General features: G+C 44.6%; 1 protein-coding gene across 2 annotated transcripts in view; it reads left to right on the plus strand.

Annotated features, from left to right (window-relative positions):
- Nucleotides 1–23,221, plus strand: part of CD274 (CD274 molecule) — a 325,034-nt gene that overhangs the window by 168,972 nt on the left and 132,841 nt on the right. The window lies entirely within an intron of this gene.

The raw sequence follows: 23,221 nt of genomic DNA on the forward strand, positions 1-23,221 counted from the left end.
CTTTCTTCTGAGATCGCAGCAACCCGCAACGGGTAAGCTAGTAATCTATATAAATAAAAATGTAAATGTTTGTTCAAAATCGTAAATCTCCGAAAGTTCTTCACCAATTGCTTTGAAATTTTGACACAACGTTGGATTCGAATACGCGCGTGTTTTTATATACACAACGTTGGTTTCGAATACGCGCGTGTTTTTAATCGAAAGCCCGAACAGACACATAAAAATGTCAATGTTCGTTTGTTCAAAATCTCAAATCTCCGAAAGTTCTTCACCAATTGCTTTGAAATTTTGACACAACGTTGGATTCGAATAAGCGCATGTTTGTATATACACAACTTTGGATTCGAATACGCGCGTGTCCAATTGGCGCGTGTTTTTAATAGAAAGGCCGAACAGACCCTATCGATTTGGTTGCTGCGCAACAACTCCAAGGGACGCATAGAGACAATAGTCTACATATATTAGGATGGACAGCTGGTGTCAGGATGGCAGACCGGGAAGTGGGTGGAGGTAGGGGAGAGGAGTTGGTTCACTTTGCAACATTAAGAAGGGACGCATAGAGACAATAGTCTACATATGCTTGGATGGACAGTTGGTGTCAAGATGGCAGACTGGGAAGTGGGTGGAGGGAGGGGGGAGGAGTTGGTTCACTTTGCAACATTAAGAAGGGACGCATAGAGACAATACTCTACATATATTAGGATGGACAGTTGGTGTCAGGATGGCAGACCGGGAAGTGGGTGGAGGGAGGGGGAAGGAGTTGGTTCACTTTGCAACATTAGCGCGTGTTTATATATACACAATGTTGGATTCGAATATGCTCGTGTCCATTACGCGCATGTTTGTCATCGAAAGGCCGAACACACCCTATCGATTTCCTTGCTGCGCAACAGCTACATGGGACGCATAGAGACAATAGTCACTAAAACATATTGTATACCCACAAGCATTGTGAAATTAAACATATTAGAAACATGCGCTTACTCTTCCCTTTCTCTTCCATTTAACCAGACTGAGCAACAGCAACGAAAAGAGTATTTTTCTTCTTTAATCTTAGTGGCTTTCAACACTCCGTGTGAAGTGTCAGTCAGTCAAAAAAATCTTTATTCGATTAATAAAAATCATAAAATAAAAACAACACATACATCCCCTGTTGCACCAGAATAATTACAGAAAAAAAGTTTCAGTTAGTTAAAAACAATCATTCATATATATATACATTTTATACTATTGCAGGAGACGAAATCGCTTACATTTTTTCCAATAGTTAAAAATAATCCTTCCTATATATACACTTTATACACTGTACACTTTATACACTGTACAACTCCATCAATTAATAAACCGTTATTTGGGGGAATTCTCTAGGTCAGACCTAAAGGCAGTATGCAACAGTGTTTCCCAAATCCTAATCAGTTCTCCACTGTGCTGCTATTTATACTCAAACGTTTTTTAATTGGCCCGTGCTGCAGCCACCAAAAAACTTGCCACGCTAAAAATAACATGCACGCTACTTAACATTTGCAAGTATAAGAGTGCGGGCCTTACTTGCACAAAAGCAGCTTCTCTCAGAATGGGATATAAAAATCTTTTCCTTGCCTTAGAGAAATGCTCACAAAACATTATGAGATGAAGTGTGTCTTGTGTAGAGAAGTTATCACAGGAGCATGGTACAGTGTCTTCCGGTTTTCCCCAATGCGGAAAATTACCCAGGGAAAAATGGATTAAATTAAACCTAAATCTGGTCAACAGAAAACGATGGAGCGGCTTCGTGACGATCTTCAGGCAAGGTTCAATAGAGGGAAGAGACTGTAGGCCATAGATATTTCTCGCCCCCGGCTTTTTAAGCTCCTCTTCTTCCCTTTCCATCTCCATCATAATCCGGAAGTTGTGTTTAATCCAGCTCAGATCTTCTTTCCTAATAGACTCCGGGGCAGTGTATAGGTCAGAGCGTTCCATCCTGGCACACGCCGCTCTAACGTATGCCAACCATGGGATTCTATCTGCCCCATCCAGAGCCAAGCAGTCCTTGAGGATTAGGTGATTTAGAGTGATCTCCTCATTAAGCCATGTCTTTGCCCAACAAGTCAGTGGGGCCAATTTTAAATGATCAGTTATGTAGCACAGGCCTAGTTCAACGTGTATAGCAAATGTCGGCGATGACTGGGGTACCGCTAGTAGAGATCTGAGAAATTTATTTTCAACCAGTGGTATTTTCCCCACTGGTGCATAGCCCCATATTGCTGCCCCATAGGAGGCGATTGCACAGCATTTTGATTTATATATTTTGAGCATGGCCTCCATGGGCCTTGCTCCTAGCCTCTTGGAGAAGCTAAGAAGTGCTGTTGTAGATCTTGCAACAGCATTGCACTTCTGCTTCTGCTGGGGACCCCAGGTGCCCTTTTCATCGAAAAGCACACCCAGGTAGGTGAACACTGGCACCCTTGAGACTTCCGAGCCCAAGCAGGTAAATGACTTGACCTTACTATTCTTCCTCCGCGCCCCTGCGATCATTACGTGGGATTTATTACACCTTTCTTTCTGGTCTGCCTGTTTATAACGGCGTCAGAATAGCTAGACTTTCGGGCATACTCCTAAGGCTGTTACCCTTTACTAAATGCTTCCACTAAGGTCCGCTAGATTTGCATTTAAGCGGGCCGACCTGTCCGTCACGTTACCTTCCCCTCAGCTCAGTAGGGGCGTGAGGTACCGACGGACAGGTGAGTGCAGTGGGAGATTACTTAGGGGATCCACATATCTCTCCTACTGAGTTGCTTTTTTCTCCTACTGATTTGCATTGCTTACTCTGTCTTCCGACGCTGGATGGCGACTCTTTAACTATATATAACATTGGTTATACACTTTAGTTTGAGAACTTTTTTTCAACTTTTGGCGATAAGATCATGTAAAAACACCTGTAGTTCTCCCTTCTTCAGAGCTTTGTCTTGTTGAACCCAGCAGGTATCCCGTACAGCATGGTCATTTTATGACCAATACAGATACCTGCGAATCTGCAAAGTTCTGACGCCAGCCGTCAATTTTTCGTGCGAATTTTTCGTACGTACTTGGTCTTAGCAAATTGAATTGTTTTAAGCTTTACATCATTATCAGCTGGCTAGGCTAGCAAGGACCGCTTTTTTTTCTGCCCATTTTTACACCAGGAGATTTTCTAATGAACTGGATATATACCATACAAAATGTGATGCAATGGTATTTCTTTTTCCATTTCTTCAGAGCGGGGCCTCATTACCTGAGCGAGTGCCAGGCGAGGTGAGGCCACTCCCAAGCAAATTTTGGGTGAGTGATTATATAACTAACAAAAACTGAGCAATGTCTCTTTGGCTGCTATATGTCTCATTACATATATGTTGTTTTCATATTCTCATATTTTGACATGTGTGTTTGTATATACTGCTTGTGTTTCAGGAGAGGATTTTTCGGAACCATGACTTCATGTCCTACCACTAACTATATCAACAGATGATAGGTTAACTGCTCTTGCATGGTATTTAGTTTTCACTATTCTTTGACACAGTTGCAGTAGTGTTATATATTAGGTCCTGAAGAAAGCCATTTTTTTGGCTGAAACATGTCGACCAGTTAATCCATCAATGGATAGTAATATTTGTTCTAAACTATCCGCACTCTGCTTTTAACCTTGTCATCATGGTGACCGCCTTCATAAAAATAATTTTCAGGCACCATGGTAGCCAATTTTAAACTACACTGCCTCTTTTCACTCTTTATTAGCACACACTTTTTGAGCACTGCAACTTATCATCACCCACAGCTCATAACACACTGCTGTCTGGCTTTCCATCACTGGCGGATCCGATACTAGAGTTTCCTTACAATACCTTTTGGTGAGGTACCTAGTGGATACCAGTCTGCATTCAAAAATCCCAGATGATGATGTTACGCCAATGGTTGGGCTGATGGGTTTTCTTGTCCTGTCTTTTCTCCTCTCCTCTGTTACCCTTATTAGTCTGTACGCACACTCACTCATTAGAAAATAGACACTTTCTAGCCTTTTCAGACCGTTAGCACCCTCTTTGTGTTTTTTGCATTTATTACTATTGACCTTTAGGTCTAGAGACTCCATAAAGCAGCCAAAATGATCCAACATCTTTTGTAGGCCTATACCTGTGCGAGCAATTAAAACGGCGTCATCTGCGTACAGGAGGACCGGAATACCCGTTCCCCCAGCACGCGGGATGTCTTTGCAAGCTACAGCCAATGATTCTTCCAAGGCATTAATGTAGATCGTAAAAAGGAGGGGGGCCAGAATACAACCTTGTCTGACCCCCCGCCTAGAGCTGAATTTGTCAGTACAGCAGCCTTCCTGAGTAACCCTGACGGCAGCAGAAAGGTCCTGGTGGAGGTCATTAAGGAAATTAACCAAAGGGGCTTCTAGGCCTATGTCTCGCAGAATGCGCCATAATTTGGAACGATTCACCAGGTCGAATGCCGAGGATAAATCCATGAACCCCAGATATGAAAGACCACCCTTCGCTATCGTGTATTTACTTATGAGTAGGTGTAGGTTCAGGCATTGGTCTATGGTGCTTCTGTGCTCTCTGAAGCCATACTGGAGGTTAGAGAGGACCCCCCTGCCTGACATCCAATCTCCCAGTTTTTGTAAGATTACTCTGCCCAAGACTTTAACAGACGAGTCTAACAGAGAGATTGGCCTGTAGCAGGCGGGGTCCCCTCTATTCCCCTTTTTAAAGATAGGAACTATAACAGAAGAGGCCCATGTGGGTGGGAAACCTACTGACGATGACGCATTGAACACATTGGTTAGAATCTTTGCCCAGAAACTTGGGTACATGATGTAAAGGTCGCCTGGTACCCCATCCGGACCTGGGGCCTTGTGTTTAGACGTGGATCTAATCGCCTTTTCTACTTCGGCTAAATCAAATATAACTGGGTTAGTATGCCGGGAATTGGCAGTACTGCCTGCTAGTAATGACTCCCTATGGTCTTTGTCGTCATAAATGCTCCTAAAATGCTGGAGCCAGCTGTCATCAGGGATGACGCAGTCCGTGTCTAGGTTCTCACTTTCAGAAAAAAAGGGTGATTAATGGTGGACCAAAACTTTCTGCTGTCCCTAAGTACGTCAATAGATTGAAGGTTATCCCATGCCTCCTCTTTGATTTCACGTTTGTGCGCATTGGTTGCCTGTTTGCACTCTTTGCGAAGAGAGGCAACTAGTGCCTTATCCCTCGGGCTTCTCTTAAGAGCCTTGAGGAGTGCCCCATGCGCCTTAGAGCAGGCCTTGTCAAACCACTTGTGTGCCTTCTTTAACCCCTTCCATGCTGATGACGAGCTCAGCTCGTCATCAGCGTTACCTGCCGTGTGCTGATGACGAGCTGAGCTCGTCATGTATCGCGGTAATTTAAAAAATGCCGCACACAGTGGGAAAAGCCGCCGCACGCATGCGGTTAATGAGGGTCCACTCTCTTTCTCTAAGTTCTTGGCAATATGCCTGCAAACTGCTACATAAGCTGTTATAGTATCCGTACCCAGGGTGGCTCCATCAAGGCAGATGGCTAAGTTATCCTCAGCCTCCCTGGCTAGGTCCTCAAAAAAAACCTCTGGGACTACATCGTTCCATTTGATCCTCCTTCCCTGATCTCTAGTTGATAGGTGTCGTGGGCCCCCTCCCTCCGATTCTGTGGTCTGGGTATGACCCCCCACGTCAACCTCTAGAGAAAGCGGGTTGTGATCACTGAAGGTCGCCACCACCACTCTGTAAGCCAATGTCTTCGCAAGAATTAGGGGGGACAGGAAAATATAGTCGATAACCGACTTTGCTCCCCTTCCTATAAAAGTTAGGACCCTCTCACTCCCCTCCTCCTTGCTTGGTTCAAATTAATTTAAGTTGGATAGTAGTTCCTCAAGGGCATCGCCCTTCCTGCTGTGTTCAAAATGGGGTACCCCCCCTGGCAGCCCACCATGATCCTCTCCATAACAGTCCCACAAACAGGGATGTGTATTAAAATCTCCCATTAATAAAATTTCTGGTACACAGGACTCATTATGCTTATAGACTGACAAAAATGTTTCTAAGTTACTAAAATGCTCCTTCTGCTGGGAGCCTTCCATTGCGTTATATACATTTATTAAAAGGTATTTCTGATCGGAAATGGTCCATTCAACTAAAATGAAATTACAGGACTCCGTAGTCAGTTTTTTAAAGGTGCCGGCAAGATTTAAGGAGAAAAGGAAGAGTGGGCCCCCTTTGACCTCCCCACATGGCCTTGGGCCGCAGGATTAGTGAAGCTAAGATAGCCGTCAAATGCAAAGCTAGAGGCGGCATCCCAGGTTTCCTGGAAGGCCAAGATATCAAATTGCCTTATAAATTTCAGCCATAGGGGGTCTGTGCTTTTCGAACGAATCCCTGCCACATTCCAACTTAGGAGTTTACAGGGTACAACCTGGCAAATAACTGAGCTGCTTGTAGTACCCAAGACCCCACCCTGCCCTGGATTTTCTGTGGGTAGTCAATCAATTGACTCCATCCCTGACAGAGGCGAGAAGCGATTGGAAATGCTTAAATCCCCCATGGAAAGCGGACCTGGCTGTGGGGCTGGGGCAATATTTGTGGTTGACGCTGTGGTTGAAACTTCCCCCCCATGTAAATGCCCCTGAGCGGTACTCGAATTTGCAAAGTCACTACCCTGGTGTGGAGCCATGTGCACAAAGTTATGGGGTGCATATACCCCCCTAGGTGGCTGAGGGGGTCTATGCCTAGTTACTGGGGGGTAGAAAAATCCCAAGGGAAGTGGCCTGATACCCTTATTATCAAGATCTGAGGCATCCCAGAAAAGTCTTTCCGCACTGGCCCTATTATTAAAGGAAACCACCACGCAGTCCCCCGGAATACTCTTGCGACTCCGCCCTACCCACTTGACCCTCCTTGCCATTATTACTGTGTGTGAGATATCAACTCCTCCAGTGCTAAATTCCGCAGACCACTGCCAAGCTTGAGACATGAGGTCATGGGTTGTTTCATATGAGCGCTCCCTTAATGGCGGTACCCCTGTAAAGACCGCCATCAAAGGGGAGGCCTCTGGCGGCAGGTCCAGAGTTCGGCCATATGAACTGTGCTGCCTAAAACCCCCTTGTGCCAGGTTCTCCCTAGTGCTCACTTCCGGGTTACGACTCCCACCCCCAACCCTTGTGGGTGAGTGAATCTCTGTGCCTACGAACCCAGTGTCATAACAAGGTCTGCTAGGTGTGGGGTCGGTGGACATTGCTCCTACCAAAGGCTTATTCCCCACGGTTACTTGTGGCAGAGTTACAGGCACCTTCCCCCCTGGGTACTGTTTAAGGAACAAATCAATTTTCTCACATTTAGACAGAATCCCCGCCACACAGGTATTAAGTGTGTCCCCAATGTCTTTAGCAATAGACACTAATGCAGGTTCTAGTCATGAGGTGAACAAGTCCTCTATTGATTCCTCAATTTTGTCTTTCAAGCGTTGGTCAGGTTGACTACCCTCGACCCTTGGTTTTGTCCTCCTGCAGGCTGTTTTAACTGGCTTGCGCTTTCTATGCCGCTTATGTGGTTGCACACCATGTGGTGTGTCGCTCAATAGCCCAGGACTGCCCAGTGGGGTTGGTAATGCTGGTTGCTGTAAGGCCAGACCTTGGTTAGGGTTCGTAATCACGATAGACGGTTCCAGCGGTAGGACCCTAGTATGATTTGTGCCTGCTGCGCGGTCATTTTCCGCCCCCCCCAGACCCAGTTCTTTCTCCGCGTTGGCAATCTCTTTAGACAGAACCCCCACCGCTGACGTTAAATATGATATTATGGACTCTGACTTTCTGGGGTGCTTTGCTCTTTTACCTTCATCAGCGTCCCCAGCGCAGACCTGCTTCCTCTTCCTCATGGATGGACTTTGGGGGGGTGGCCCGTCCCGACCTCTGCTGGCCCCTGCTGGCCACAGATGGCCCCGCCCTTGTCCAGGGCTTCTCCCGGCGACACCCGCACGTGTCCCGCGTGGCGGGAGGCGTTCCACCGCTTTGTAGCGCCGCCGGGCGCAGGCTTCCCCGTCACTGGTGCGCCTGAAACAGCTGGGGCACCTGGGAAATGTAGTCTTCCGCCTCATGGTGATGCGAGTGGCATGTTCTGAAGCCCCCCGCAGCCATCTCCCTTGTGGCGGTAACGTGTGCAGTAGGTCAGATGCACAACAGGGTCCTGGTCAACTCTAATGCACCCCCCGGTCAACTCTAATGAAGTGTCAAAAATTGTTAATTCTTTTCTATCCCTGAGGCTTCAAAAAGCAGATTTTCCACATCCCTTGTACTCTGTAAAAGTTTTGCAATTTATTCATGAGAAAATCCAGAAGATTTATGGACCTTTCTCTATAGGAACCCCGTCTAATGTGCAAACGAAAACCGTGCTAATTCGAGGTCCTTGAATTCTAAATGTAATCTCCATTTCAGAGGAGGACTCTCTGAAGGAACTCGATCGCTGGGGACCTTTGACCTGCCTGAATTCTAAGGATGGTTTCCTCTATCATTAATCTGGTGCTCAAAATATTTTGGAATATTTCTATTGAAGATGGACTATTTCCCTCTGCTTGGAAGCAAACATGTATTCTAACCTCATTAAAGAAACCTGATGTGGACCTGGCATTACTGCAAAATTTTAGATCAATTTCTCTTCGACTGGAGGATGCAAAAATCATGGCGAAACTGGTAAATAGACAACTAACTTCTTTTTTGGAATTCAATAAACTGCTGCATGACTCTTAATCTGGTTTTCAGTCAGCATTCAGTACTGAATATGCCTTATTAGAGATCATAGAGTTCATCACATAGAACTTGGATTCTGGGTGATCAGCCAGGGTAGGTTTGCTTGATCTATCAGCTGCGTGTGATAACGTCTTGCATGCTACTCTCCTGGATGGAATTACCATGGCAGGCATTCAGGGCAAGGCTTTTCTGTGGCAAAAAACCTTTTTAGGGGATAGATCGCAGCTGGTTTAAACCCACCCATTCACTTTTTCCCCTATACCTCTTCATCAACCCCAGTCTTTTCAATTTCTACCTAGCACCGCTGGATCAGCTGATTCAATCCTGGGGTGTACAGTTGGTGTCTTACGTGGATGACACGCAGCTTCATTTGTCTTTTCAAGAGCATACAGATAATGCCATTACTATTTTAAAAGAGTGTATTAAGGAAGTTGCTGTTTGGATGGATGCCAACTTTCTTAAATTGAATTGGATAAAACAGAAGTACTTTTCCTTGGACTGAGTTGCTGCCTACCCCTAGTAGTTGGTGACTTAAGGAACTCAATCCTTCCCTTGTTCCCACCTCCTCGGCCAGAAATGTAGAAATATTATTTGATTTGAACCTCTCATTTTCTGCTCTAATAAAACAAGTATCTGTGGTTTGCCTTGCTAATCTTAAATCCTTGAAGAAAATGATGCATTTGGTTCTGGAGACATGCGAAAAACAGATGTTCACTCAATAGTAACGTCTAGATTAGACTATGTCTTTATTTGGGCCTTTTTGCTGGTACAAAATGTGACAACAAGATTGATTCTGATAATTCCTTATTGGCAATCCATCTTGCCTTAGCTGAAGCATTTACATTGGCTGTCAATAGTCCATCACATTCAATTTAAAGCACTTACTTTTGCTTCTAGGGCATTGTCATGTAATGGCACTTACTATCTGAGGAAAAGACTACATTCTTATTTGCAATGCAGATATCTCAGTTCCAACTATCTCCAACTTCTGTAGATCTCAAAGAAGGCCAGACAAAGGGGAAGATCTTTTGCATTTTTGACTTTCAAACTGTGGAATGCACTGCCTGTTAGACTCCATAGAGCTTCTTCTTCTGTGCCTATCTTTAAAAAAGAATTAAAAACCTTTCTTTTTGATAGGGCCTAGATTCTACTGTACTCCTATTGTTTGGGTGAGTCTCTCTTGCAGATAGTCCCAAGACGCCTCTTATGAAGCAGCTGTGCACTGTATCAATGCTATTTGGTTGATTGAATTGATAGACAGTAGAAAATAGCACGTAAATGTCCTGCCTTTTCGGCGGAGTTCCAGGATTTTGAGAGTCCAAAGACTGGAGGCTCTATAAATGTCTCCATTTATTGGTATCAACAGGGGGCCAATGACATAGTAAAACTAAGTAAACATTTGTAATGTTTTTTTTTAATGAAAAGTTTATTTTTTTTAAACACATACATCAAACATCTAGCTTTATCTAAAATCATTACAGCAGTGCATCATACATATACAGCATTGTTATGCATTACAGCTCTGTATTTTTTCCAGTTTCCTACATCTGGAGTATATGTGCTCACTCAGCAGATTCAGTCAGCATTTCTGGATTGATTCTCAAATAAGTTGACAGTGGTTCCCAGAAATCTTTAGGCTTTGACATAGTTGGAAGTTCTTCTTCGTATGTTTTCAGGGTATCTCTACAATACACCATGTCCAAAAAATAGCGCTTACTTTTAGGATTTTATTTACTATCCCACTGCATTGATACCCTTCTCTTTGCCAATAATAGCACTATTGCACAAAATGTACGTTTGACTGATTGCAAGTGCTTCACAAGGCCCAGCAGCCACACTTGTATTGAACATTCTATTTTAGTATCTAGCATGCAACCCAGGAGCTCTATGACATCCTCCCAGTATGATCTGACTTTTCCACAATGCCACGCCAAATGCAAAAAATCAGCACTATCCTCCCCACAGCTTCAGCAGTGGTGTGTGATATATTTGATGTAAATATTTATAATGTATAATGCATAAATTACCGTTAGGGGTTAGCATTTCTGTTAGTACGCAGCAGCTTTGCCAATCTTCCATACTTAGCAGGGTTTCTAGCAGAGCACTCTATCTTTCCTGTGCTTTGCCAGTGTTTCTTGCTATTTCGGCTCGTAGGGATTTATACAATTTCGTTACCATGTGTGTATTGTCCGAGTTAGTAATATTCATTTGCAACGGTGTCAGCATGGGCGGTTCGTTTGGGAAGGTTGGATATAACTTTTTGATTGCACCTTTTAGTCTGTGATATGTAAATTTAAATAATAGTGGCTGATTGCTTATATAGCTTAAGTCACTTTGGTCAATGAATATACCTTCTTTGTAGAGGTCTCCCATCGTATTTATGCCCACCTGCTGCCGTAATTCCATACTAGCCCCATCCTGTGTTACGGATATTGATGGGTGCTGCTTTAGCGTCATTGCCGGTGCGTACAGTGGCAACTTGCACACCAGTTTCCCCATACAATGCCAAGCTAAATTTGTGTATTGTATTGGATTTTTTTCATTTTTGGTCACATGTGTACATTGGTGTGTGAGTATGCAGCTAAATGGAATGGGATTTGCATCTTCATCCTCAACTGCCACGTGTGGCATATATCGTATTGGGTGGAACCAGTAGTGTGCATGCTGTGCCTGTGCTCACAGATTGTATAGCAATAAGTCTGGTACCCCAAATCCCCCTTGCGTGTATGGTAGTGTTAATGTTTGTAACTCGATAAGTGCTTATTTTCTACCCAGATTAGTCTTGTTACATTTGCTAGTAGCCTCTTGAATAATGGAGCTGGTGGCGGTATTGGAATTTGGTTGAATGAATATAAGAATTTTGGTAGTAGTACCATCTTTATGATGGCTATTCTATCTGCCAGAGATAATGGTAGATGGATCCATCTATCGACTTGCGCTACAAGTTTGTCTATCACCACCCCATAGTTTGCTTTTAGTACTGTAGCTGGGTCTCTGTGGATCCATATTCCTAAATATTTAACTGGATCCTCCTGCCATGAAAGGGGGAATTCCATGTGGTGTGGTTGAGTGATTTCTGTCAATGAGAGTACCGTGGATATACTCCAATTAATTTGTAAGCCAGATTGTCTCCCAAATTTGATATATTCCCTCAATAATGGAGATAGATTAGTCCGTGGGTCTCGTAGATACAGTACCACATTGTCTGCTTATAGAAAAAAATACTTATGGGGCGCTGGCTAAATCTCAACGCAGTGGATGCGTGTTGTTGTCTAATGTTACACACCAGTGGTTCTAGCGCAATGACAAAGAGCAAGGGTGATAGTGGACACCATTGCCTGGTGCCACTCTGTATCCCACTTGATATGTGTCTGTTTACTTTTATACACACTATTGGTTTGGTATACAAAATCTTTATTCATTGCAGTAGTGTATTGGGCATACCCATTCTTTGCAGAATCGTGAATAAGTATAGCCATTCCACTGAATCGAAAGCCTTAGCCGCGTCCAGTAATATTGCCGCCGCTTCTAGCCCTGGATTCAACTGATGTGATAATGTGAATATGGTACGTATTTTATGTGCTGTGGATTTTGCCAGTATAAATCCAGATTGATCTTGTAAAATAAGGTTCTGCATGAGCGGTGCAGTCTTGTAGCTATAATTTTAGCTAATATTTTTGTGTCAGGGTTAATGAGTGACAGCGGCCCATACAACTCACATTTCTCTGGGTCTTAGTCAGGTTTTAAGAGGGCATTCAGCAGTGCTTCGCCTAATGTTGGTGGGAGAGTTTGTTTACTGGGGGCGTCTTTGTACATTTCTATTAAGTATTTTTGTAGAATTCCCCTGTGAATCCATCAGGCCCAGGTGCCTTGCCATTAGGTAGTATTTTGATGGCTTTTTTAACATCTTCTTTCGTGATTGGCTGTTCCAAATATTCTCTTTGGTCATCTGATAGCCATGCTATTGCTATCTCCTCTAAGTAATTTATAATTTCCTGTTCACCTGCTGTATCGCATGTGGCGTAAAGTTTGCTATATGTTTCCATAAATGCTCCTAATGTGCCTACAGTATCATAGTGTGTTATACCTTTTGGATCCATTATTTTTATGACTGTCTGCATTTAACGCTCATTGCATTTTTTTCTGTGCTAGTACACGACCCAGTCTGCCCCCTCACCAAATGCCCTAGCCGTCTGTCGTCGCGCCACATATTTAATTTCGTTGTCAGCTAGTTCTTTATAGGTGGTTACTGTGTCTCCAATGGTTCCTAGAGTATCAAATTTATGTGTGCTTTCATACTCCTCTTCGAGTTTTTTGATAGTGTCTTCACATTTTGCTAGTTGTGTGCGTATATCGCACAGTATTTCCGAATTTGTGCTAAGCATATTCCATGTATAATAGCTCTAAATGCTTCTGAAAGCAAACTTGCGTCCTCCACTGAGGCTTTATTTAATTGGAAATATTCTTCTACTGCATTTCTGATTGTGTTACTATATAGATGGTCTAACAGAGCCTTGGCATCAAATCTCCATACATACGGTGGAGGTATATAAGTCGGGATATCTAGGGAAATTAATACTGGTTTTTGATCTGACTGCGTCTTTGGGAGGTGCCGCATATCTCGTGTCCATGTGCCAGCTGCTTCCATTGCTAGCCAGTAATCAATCCATGACCAACTGCCATGTGCTGTAGATGTGTGTGTGCTTTCTAACGTTTGTGGGTTTCGCAGCCGCCATATATCTACCATCCTAAATTCAGACATACCATCCAGTATTATCTTGGCTGCCTGTTTATGAAGCTCGATTGTTGTACCTGATCTGTACTGATCATCGCTAAGCAATACATTTAGGTCTCCACCCCATCCATCTCTGGTAGCTCTCTTAATTTTCTTCATATATTTATAAAAAATTCCGGGTCGTCCACGTTTGGACCTTAGGTATTAACTAGTCCTATTTCTGATCCTCTTAGAAGTCCGGTAACTATTATGTATCTCCCTTGCTCATCTGTAATTGTGGGTTCTATTGTGAATTGAAATCCTTTTTTAACAAGGATTATTACACCTTTAGAATATGAAGAGTATGATGACACTATGATGACTTCAGCCCATCTCCCACTGAGCCCACATGCATTTGATTTTGTTAGATGGGTCTCTTGTAACATGGCTATTTCTACCTGATGCCTATCTAAGTATGCTAGTACCTCTCTAAGTTTCCTGGAATTGTTTAAGCCTCTAACATTCCAGGTGAGTAAAAGTAGTGGCGATGTGTTGTTTCTGCTATCAATTTGGATATCTGTGCTGTACATGTATATATGGCGTCTTATATACACCTGTATATATGGTATGCACCTGTAGCCTGCGTAGTCGATTAATATATACCCTATGTGTGACATTCTCTTGCTGCAGTCTATGCCAGTGGAATAAGCCTGATAAAACATTCAACCCCACAAACCCCCACCCAATTTAGCATCCCAATCATGCCAAAGATATACCCAGAAGAACATTATATATAACATTTTAACTTTGTTGGGAAATACCCACAGGTGGCTGCTAGGTGCCCGTACTCTCATCCGCAGAACAGATGTGGCCGGATTGGCCTTAGATTAATGGCTCATATGATATGCATCTACTTTTGAGAGCCTCAGTGCATACATACTTTACCGATATCAAACCCACCCTTACAAGCTTTCTTGTCCCCAGTAAAGCAATTACAAGAAAAGTACTTGCAATGTTATACTTAGGTGGAGTCAAGTGTGACTGAACTTTCATTATAGATCTGAACTTTGCCAGCATAGTATGACTTAAACTCTATAAGGCAGCTAGGCATTACCCTCTCTTGTAGTAGCGTACGGTTAACGGAGACCCAAGCCCCACATTTATTACATTCCTTACTCTTTGGCAGTCTTGTTAACTTAGTCTCATCGTCTGCTACTTGGTATATCTTCGCTGGTGACCAGCCTTCCACTTATAGGTTTGGTTTCCCCAGCCAGGAAAACAGCAGATCAGGTGACACACCCCATTTCTTATTATTCAGAGTGCAAAGAAGTCCATGTCTGCTCTCCATTCCTTCTTTTGTGTGTTATATGCTGAAGAAAGTCATGCGCTGCTTTCGGTGTGTTGAGTATTTTTGTCTTGCCCTCATGTGTAATCCGCAACCTTGCAGGGTACAGCATTGCATATGCTATGTCCATTTAACGCAAATTCTTCTTGGCAGGGGTGAGCTCCTTATGCGCTGCTTGCACCTCCATAGAAAAATCGGGATAGAAGGACACCCTATTACCTTTGTAGTGAATCTGTTGTTTTTCTCTTGCTAGTTGTAGTGCCGTGTCACGATCCCTGTAGTACAGAATTCTAGACACAATAGGCCTTGGTGGAGCATCTGGTGGTGGTCTTGGAGCGAGCGATCTGTGCGCCCTTTCGATGATGAGCATTGGTGAGAAGTGCTCTGTGCCAAACACCTCTCTTAGCATGTCATCAACATAGTCTTCGAGGCAACCTGTATTTGTACTTTCTGGAATCCCCATAATTTGTATATTATTTCGGTGAGATCTCGCTTCCAAGTCTTCATTTTAAGCTTTTATCACTTCAAGTAGTTTTTCCATGTCATTACATTTTTTTGCTGTTGACAGGACACATCTTCTACTGCAGAGATGCTTGTTTCTGCATTATTCAGGGCAAAGCCCTGTTTGTCTAACTTAGCGGCCATGTTGTCCATTCTGACTGTGAGGGTATCGATTTTCCCGTTGATTGCTTGCAGGCTTTGCTATATAGCACTCAGGGCAGCCTCCATATTTGACCCTCTTGCCTGTTCCATCTCGAGTTCAGTGTCCGAGTGTGCCACTGTAGATCTGGGGGTTCAGTGCGCATCAAACGTTAGTTTGGATTGTTGCTTATCGATTTTGCACATTGTTGCACTTTTGCGCCGATCAGCTAGTATACAGATTATGGCACCCCTTCAATAAGCTGCCATATGGTGTATGCCTCTGCGCAGAACTTGGTGACTGCGGACCTCCACTACCGGCACTATCGTCCTATGTATGCCTTTGAATATTCACCACTAGTCGGTGGGCCGCAGCTCGCACATAAAGAGAACAATTGTACACAGTTCACACAGGCAGGTATGATGGTTGTACCTCTGGGCAAATTTATGCAGGACTTCAGATACTAATCTGGTGCAGCACTGATTCTTGCAAACATCTAGTTCTGGTGCTGTTTGTGCACACTAGTGCAGCCTGGACAAAATTCCCCACATCAGAACTCTTTCATTTTCCGCATATCACCACATCTTTGTATCTTGGGGTGAGCTATTTATATGTCTGCCTCTGATGCAGTGTCGCAGCACAATAAAAGGGAAGCAGCTTTATTAAACTGGGGCGCGGCATGTTCTTGGTCACCTGGTGTCACACGCTGATGGATGGCATGTAGGCTGCATGTTGGCCCCGTCAACTAATGTCCGTCGATGTACCAGCCGCACATCGCCCTCGTCCCGCTTGCATTCCGCTCCGGTGTGTCTTGAAATTAGGCCTGGCTCCTCGACGTCCGGGTACCGTGCAGTGGCGCCATTTTGTCTCTCCATCGACTCACGGAGCGCGCTTTTTTCTCTTTATTCTTCCGGCAGCACTTACTTCTGGCATCAGTTTTGTGTAGCGGTTTGTTTCCGACACTCGATTTTGTCTCTTAGGCATTCAGATATTGGCCATCTCCGCTAATAATTTATGGATAGTTTTCCGGCCGGCAGAGCAGCACTATCATGCTGCCATCTTGCTGTGGGCCCTCTAGCGCCCCCCAAAATTTTTTATGGGTTTCTTCATCCTGAAAATAGATGTCTGCCCTGTGCAACTTCGAGCATCCCACACGGCCAGGACATGCCAGTCTCTGACTCATAGGTACCTTGGTTAATCAAGGTTACGAGCCATATCTGTAGATTAGATTTCAGATCTGTGATTCGGGATTTTTTTGAAGTCCTTTTGATATCTCTTCACTAATCCTCTGAGTATACCTTGGGCTCAGATAGCCCTATCTACTCATGCTCCTCAAGCACCTCCACAGTCGGACTTCTTGATTTACTCATATATGGGGTTGGAGATGTGGCCTAGTATCTACAGCTATTGACATTGGAACTGAGGAACCAGGTTTGAATCTCATCCTCAGCTGAAAATCCTGTAATTCTGGGAAAACAACTTATTCTCCCTGTGCCTAAAATGTATGTATTGTAATCTGTTTTTCTTGTAAAGCATACTAATGCCCTCTTGCCACGTTTGAAATATAAAGCTGCAAAAATATATAAGTGATGGAAAACGATGATTTAAACGTGCCTCTTCTTACCACTGTTGATTGCCATAAGTTAGTCATGGTCACTATAAAACTATCACTACCATTTATTTAATTAGGATTTGTATGAAACAATACAAGCCAACATACAGTAGCCTCTGAGTGCATAGGGCAAGATGGTACAGCAATTCATCACCAATTAAATGGTTGACAACTAGAACCATTACCCATGTATGCTAATAGCGTGATGGGAAAACCTGAGAAAAGTTTTCAGAGTCTCCGAGTTGCCCAAGAAAGGTAGGCAAAGGCAGGTTTTAGGCATCTCTCCAGGTGGCCCAAGACTAGGACAGCCAGCTCACAAGAATGGCTGACAATAACCTTTTTTATAAAACTTCCAAATCGAAGAACATCAGTTTTCTTCCTTTGATGAATTCAAAAGGAGCTCAGTAGAGATGATCATTGCTCAAGAAGGCTACTTCCACCAAACTTCTTCTGGTGGAATGGATGACTGGACCAATAGGATGAAGTGTGAGGATCTTAGGGCCTCATTTATCAGAAATGACGCATCGCTGCGTGAAAGCAGTGATGCGTCACTTCTCAGTGCGCACTCCTTACGACATTCCTGATGCGTCATATTTAATGTATGACGCATCATGTCGCAAGGAGTTACAGATACATCAGTATTTCTGACGTATCTGTAAGCACAAAAGTGACGCATTGCTGGAGTGTGTCACAAAAGTGACGCAACTCCAGCATCTACGTAGATGCGTCACTTTGTAAATATGGCGCAACAAGGCACATTTTTTACGCCACTGGTGTGTCACAAAAAGTGACGCACCGGCGGCGTAAAAGTGGCGCACAGCCTCATAAATGAGGCCCTTAGTCTGTTAGAAACATGGTAAGGGACTAAACAATTTACCCAACTAATCCATAATTGTCCATGTAACGCTTTGTTACAAAGAGATTTTTTGTTTGCTTTTTCTTTTATAGGCAGTCAGTGGAGGGTCTTCAAACCAGAGATCATATAACTATAATGATTCAGACATACAACCACAAACCCTGCTACTGCTGCCGCATTTCCTCTTTAAATAAGTCCCATCCCTTCTAACCCTAATTTCCACCAGTGTCTTCACTGGTCTCCTTAATTAGGGAGTCAATTTTTCATTAAAACAGGTCCAGGAATTTTTATTATTTTTCTTTCTTCCTCTCTTTGCCTAAATACCTTTTATGAATTCATGTCAATAAATGTTTAATGTTGCAATGGCGATTCAAGAAGAATTGTTGGGATGTTTGTGTCATTCCTTCAGTCTGATATCTCAACCTCGTTGTGGTCCAAAGACATATTAATGTTGGGTGCTTAGAAAGATGCTCTTCATTTCATTGTTAAATAAAGATATAGACAACTGAAGGATGGAAGCGCCTTAACATGTTCCAAGAAAGATAAACTGAGATGTACAGCATTTCACATGGGTGATACGATGGGAATCACATGATAGATCTGGGCCAAAGTCTGTGCTCCTCTGGAGGCAACTCTTTTTTTGGGAGAATCCAGCCTCTGGCTAAATCATGCAAGACCTGCAAACCTTGGAAGAGGACAAGACAAATGCTACTATTTATTTTGTTTCAGAGGGTATTGTTTGTCCAGAGCAGGGGTCTCCAACCTTCTCTGTAGTGAGAGCTACTTCTGATCAGTGAAAATCGTCGTGAGCTACTAAACGGCCAAGCTACTTGCGCATTTCTTCGAGAGACGCCCCACGCCCAGTTTAATTGATTTTAAGCCTTTCTTTGGAGCCCTTACTGTCGTTTGAACAAAAGGGACCACACTCCCTCTTTTAAAGTGACAGACAGCCGCAGGTTGTGCTACCTGAAGCAAAAGCTTGCCTTGTTTGGAAGCATTCCTGGAAAGTATAACAAACTACTGCGAGATACAAGCCTATGACCTCCTTTTGTGATTTTCGATCAACTTGTTCACACACTGCAAAAGTTAAACTTAACATATATTCCTTACCAAATGTGATTTATTAAAGCCTAACTTAGATGTGGTCATTAGTTTTTAAAAAAAGAGACTCATTTTAGTAAGAAGAACCTCGATTATTTCCCCTTCACCACATACTCTCTTTTTTGTAAAGTTTAAATGTTATACTTTGCATTGAATTGGTATGGTTTGTTGGGCCTCATCAGAACAATATAAAACCACAAATATAAATTAAATAAATAGCATCACCTCCACGAAGTCGATGTTCCCCGTAATGAACATGGTTTTGAAAGTTGTTTTTATCCTCTTAATGCGCATTGATATTGCCCAGCCCTTGTCCCTTTGGTGATCAGGTGAGAATCGTGGGGAGAGGGAAAATGGGACTTGTCATTCTGAAGAATGTGTGGCGTGAGGACATGTTTGAAGGTGCACGGTGATACAGCAGGCCTTAAGCCAGCCTTTCGCTGGAGAGAGTGTCTTCTGGTGAAAAAGTGTCAGGAGGGCAGCGACATGGGTAAAACGAGGCTGCGCCTGGGTGGCAGCCGCTGTGCTTTGTTTTCCCTAGTAGAGCCCTCGCTGGGTTATGACAAAAGGAACCGTTACTAACAGGGGCTTGAATAACCCTCTTAATCTCTGTAGCTTGCTACCCATACCCTTCCCTTTACACATCCTGAATGAGAGGCTGATTATAGACCAGAGGTCAGCACTGAGCAAGCATCGGTTGAAGGGCGTGTTAATTGAGCTAACTTGTGAACTACTGTCCATGAGACTATGGGTGGATCTGCACAGCATGCACCAATCAGGGACTTCGGACAACACTGCACACCTCAATGACATATTGCTAGTAGCACTTTAAAGCACAGTAAAAAAGATGCACTCACAAATACCATTGTTACACCTCCTGTCCCCCTGCAGTATTTTATCAAGGCTATGCACCTGAGTTCAGGGAGCACCTTACAATTATGAGCTTGCAAACTTTTCTTTTGTGACCTTTTACAATCATGTGGACCGCTTTGATAAAGATCAATTCAAAAATGGTCAGGCGATCTCAGTAGATGTTTCCTAAGTTAAATTTGCCCGGCGTAAAACGCCTCTAATACCATACGAAGTTATTCAATGAAGAGGCAGGCGCTGGAGACAGGAAGACAGGAAACAAGTTTTATTCCGTCGGAGTAGAACACATCAGATCAGACAACAAGGTATCGTCTCGAGGTGCTCTCTCAACCTCTCTGAGACCTGGTCTTTTATACACTGGTTTAAGACATGTGAACGTCCTTTATTACAACAGGGACATTGTGAAGTATGAGAACGACATCACCGGCACCCCCCCAGTTCCGGCCCATTCCAACACATGACAACAGTAGAGGCCCTTTCCCCTCATATGATTGGGAGGGGCTATCACGCAGCTGAGTGTTCTGCCGATTCCTTTGGAATGTGTGCGCCTGATCGAATCTCAGGGGATGGGGAGGTCGTGATCAATAGTGGCTCCTCTCAGGAAAGGCGAGTGAATACAGTAATGGGCAATAAACTGTATCCTCGGGCTAAGGGATGACCAGCGGTTCGTGCAGGCAGTCGGGTTCAGAGGAAGGGGTCATCAAAGGAGGGGTATTCATGGACGGAAAGGAGGTGTTGGTCAGGCGCAGGGTGTGATTCCTTGAGACAGAGTCGTGGGAGGGGAGGGTTCATGACTTGTGCATGTGAGTGCGGGGGCAGCCAGGGTGCGCGGGGAAGACTTGCAAGGTTCAGGGAAGCGTGCTGACGGGCGATCGTGAACAGGGAGACCATGGTACCTAAAATGGCTGTCGTGTATGCTCGTACGTGAGTCTTCAAGATGGCGTAGATAATGTTTAGTACACGAACTAAAATTCCACAGTCCTCCCTTTAACATGTCTCGCCAGCTTGTCAGTTCGGATCAATCCCCATGAGACCACGCACCTCTATCTCGTATAGGGGACTCATGTGCTCAGGTTTAAAGTTCAAAGTCTTTGGGCACATACAGTTAGAAATGAGTGCACATAAAGGAGGTAAACATTGAATACCTAAGCAACACCCACATAGTATCATGATTGGTATCAATAAAAACGTGAACAATCTCCATCCCCAGCTCTTCAAAGTGTCCCAGAACCAGCCTCCAAGCGACCATCCTTCCTGCTCCTGGTGAACCTCTGAGGACAGTCTGTGGAGGTGTTCGATTGCTTTGTAGACTGAAGGTGAGTCATCTGGCACGTAGGTGCAACAGCTGGAACCGATGATGCGGCATGCTCCTCCGCGGTCGGCCAGAACCACATCTAGAACAAGACGGTTTTGAAGAGCCACCAGGCGGACGGCCTGAAGCTCAGCCGTGTTGTTGGCGAGGATGCCAGCGGTGATGTTAATGGTTGTTTCTAATGCCTGAGTCAGGTGTCGGATAGCGCGGCTATTTGCCATTGGTCCCCACAGAGGAACAAGTCCCTTTGCTGCATCCAGGAACTGTGCTCCGGTGGAGTCGGCTTGTTCAACATCTCCGGCGCGCTTTTGCCGGTGGTGGTTGGCTGGAGCCACATACGTGGGAGGAAGAATAAAGGCGATGTAGCACGTACCCCTCCAGCCTCTTGGGAGCCAAGTGTAAGCTTTGGTGCCACAAACAAAGTACATATTCGGGGAAGCAACAAAGGAGGGGGGGTCAGCTGAGATCAATGTTTTGGTGATGCGACAAGAACTGTGACCTACCAGCTGCGTTCCTTGTCCTTCGAGGCATACAAGTCCTGTGACATTGATGACAGACAGGGCCACGGTCAGGGTGGCAGCCGTTTGTTTCCGCAGGTGGGAGAAGGTGGGTCTGGCTGGATTGTGGAGCACTTGCATTTCGACCCTTTCTTTGGCAGGGATGTTCGTAAGGAAGGTTGAACCTGAAATTGCAGGACAAAAGGGTTTTCCTGTCTTGTTCAGCCAGAACCCATAGTAGAAGTGTGACACTGTCTGACCAGAAGTGGCGTTGTCCTTGTGGCTTTCCTGCATGAGGATCAACCAGGCGAGGCAGGAGCCGTGAACTGAGAAAGGAGAAGGGATGAAGGGGATGGAGTGTCCGGTAGCATGTGGGAGCAACCCACAGATCCAGCAGTTCGTGGCATTTGCAGAAAGGTTGTGCTGGTGCAACAGTTGTACGTAGGAATTGTTCCAGAACTCCCTACGCCTTTCTCGGAGCTGAGGTGAAAGGGTGATCAGGTGGTGCTCCTTCGTGGTTGGCTGGACAGTGGTTGGCAACATCTGGTGAGCGGGTGTGCTTTCCTCCAAGATCCAGAAGGAAGTCATGAGGAGGAGGCAAAAGAGGAAGACAATGAAGAAAGCGATTGTCTTTGATCTGTGCAAATTGTCAGTCTTTGGGTTCCTGTAGTGGGTATTTCCTGTTGCTTCCGACGTCTTCTTATCTGGCGCTTCCATCATCTTCTTATCTGGCGCTTCCATCATCTTCATCTTCAAGGTGCTCGGTAGTGGGCAGAACCACAGACTTTGTTTAGCTTCTCTCCGGGTAACCCTTGGTTGCTTTGGGTCACCGTTCTGAGATTTTTAACTTAGTCAGTGGCCTACTTAGCCGAAGCTCCCTCCTTTCGACGCAGGAAATACCCTTCTCGAGATGGCACAGTGGGATCAGAGTGTTTTGCAAGTTCAAGTGCCTCAGTATCAGGATAGCAGTTCAGTGATGGTCGGTCTTTGTTCAGGAGCTCTTCGTGGGTGCTGACGTTGTCTGTCGTGGCCAGGGTCGAGGAAATCTTCTTGCAGTGGTGCGCATGTAGCCAGTTCTTTTTCCCCTCCACTCGAAGAGCCGTCCGAGTGGTGATCAGTACTTGCCAGGGGCCCGTCCACCGGGGTTCCAGACTCTTCGCTCGTTGAAAGTTCCGGATTAGGATGTAGTCCCCCGGTTGGATATCGTGACCGGGACCCCTGGAAGCATCGGGGATGGCCTGCTGCACCTGTTGATGAATGACAGACAACGTTTTAGTTAATTTGCATAAATAATCTGACAGCAGGACGTCGGGGACGTCGTGAATGGAGGTCGGTTTGGGGGCCGTCCAGAGGTTCATAGGCCACCCAAACACAACTTCGTAGGGGGTCAAGTGGTGCTTAGTGGGAGTGGAGCGCATCGATAGTAATGCCAGTGGAAGGGCATCTGGCCACTTAAGTCCTGTGGTGGCCACTATTTTTGACAGTTTCAGTTTCAGTGTAGCGTTGTG

This window comes from Lissotriton helveticus, chromosome 2_1 (genome assembly GCF_964261635.1).
Source record: "Lissotriton helveticus chromosome 2_1, aLisHel1.1, whole genome shotgun sequence".
In the NCBI taxonomy this organism is placed as follows: domain Eukaryota; kingdom Metazoa; phylum Chordata; class Amphibia; order Caudata; family Salamandridae; genus Lissotriton; species Lissotriton helveticus.